The 1503-nt window shown below is 41.3% G+C and overlaps 1 non-coding gene across 1 annotated transcript; it reads left to right on the top strand.

The window, feature by feature from the left end:
• The first annotated feature begins 231 nt into the window (after positions 1-231).
• On the top strand, positions 232-337 carry LOC141620575 (small nucleolar RNA R71). Its single transcript, XR_012531996.1, has one exon. It is a non-coding gene; the product is annotated as a small nucleolar RNA R71 (small nucleolar RNA).
• The last annotated feature ends 1166 nt before the right edge of the window (positions 338-1503 follow it).

The raw sequence follows: 1503 nt of genomic DNA, 5'->3' as shown, positions 1-1503 counted from the left end.
TTCATGGCTTCCAGCTGAGCCACGTCTGCCTTATCAACCGAATGGACCGTTCAAATACCGTCCCGTGGGTTCCCATATTTGGCGCAATGGGTCGCCATCTCCTCAATAATGCCCCATCACTTATCATCATCAATGTTCTTTTAAAATCTCCCATTGGATGAGGCGTCAAGTATAGCTTTGTGGTCATCGTACAACCCATTGTAGAAGTGGTTGCACAAAAACCACTGATCAAAACCATGGTGAGGAAGAGACCTCACCAACTTCTTGAACCGGCACCAAGCTTCATAGAAAGTCTCATCACGTGCCTGCTTGAAACTAGTAATCTTACCCCTCAGCTGATTAGTGTGTTGTCGAGGGAAGTATCTTTTGTAGAAGGCAAGTGTGAGAGTCTCCCAGTTGGTGATACCAGCAGCAGTCCGGTGAAGATCAGTCAGCCATTCACGGGCTGAGTCAGTCAGAGAAAAAGGAAAAAGCACTTTCTTTATCTTGTCTTGTGTTACTCCCTTTGTGGCGGGAATAATAGAGCAATAGTCGTAAAGACTTCCATATGTTTGCGCGGATCTTCACCCGCCACACCTCGGTACAGATTTTTTTCCACCAGATTTATGTAAGATGGACGGATATCGAAAGTGTTACCATCCTCAGTTGTGAGATTTAAACCTTTAGGAATCGAGGAGGCTTTCGGCTCTGAGTGACTTGCAATGTTAGGCATCTTTACTGGCTTGTTAGCAGAAATGATATTGTCTTCTTTAAAAGATGGGTCTTCTGCGAATAAGAAGTGTTGTAGTTCGGGTTCGAAAATACTCAAGTCTTTTTTTCGAATTTCTCTTTGCAGACGGTCTATGCCGAAACAGTCTTTCTGGCTCAGGATCAGCTGGAACTAAATCCGATCTGTTTGACCTGGGCATACACAGCACTGAAATAATTAAGTGAGAACTGTCTCAAGGAATAAAAATTCCCTGAGACGGATAAAAATAAATGAAAACAAAAACACATAGGGCTATTGCCTCCCCGGCAACGGCGGCAAAATTTGATACTGTCGTTTTCGTACCAAAAATAAACCTAATTAAAACTAACAAAGAAGCTAGTGATAAGCAGGGTCGATCTCCTCAGGGAGGCAAGATATCTATTAAAGGTCCGTCTATTTAGGTCACAATATGGGGGGTTTGATTTTTGTTTTCTAAACTAATAAAGGATTAAGGGAAAGAGAGATTAAACAAGAGCAATAAAGATAGAAAATATAATAAAGATGATCAAATAGAGAAAGCATGCCAGGATTTCAGTTCACCATGGTAGTCTATCAACTCAGCTGCAAATAGCCTAGACAATTTACTGTAAGAAAGATAAGAGAAAGGTCCTTCCAGTCCACTTTCTATCCTAGATTTCCACTAACTTAACTTTCGTCCTCGTTAGGGAAGTCTACTGTTCATAGCAGGTTTATTTAATCCAATCTTCCGATCCAGGAATAAACTTAACCAGATTAAAGATAACTTAGAAGCATGC

This window comes from Silene latifolia, chromosome 1, assembly GCF_048544455.1.
Source record: "Silene latifolia isolate original U9 population chromosome 1, ASM4854445v1, whole genome shotgun sequence".
NCBI classification, from domain to species: domain Eukaryota; kingdom Viridiplantae; phylum Streptophyta; class Magnoliopsida; order Caryophyllales; family Caryophyllaceae; genus Silene; species Silene latifolia.
The sequence above is the reverse complement of the archived record's forward strand: the minus strand, read 5'-3'. Positions and strand labels throughout refer to the sequence as shown.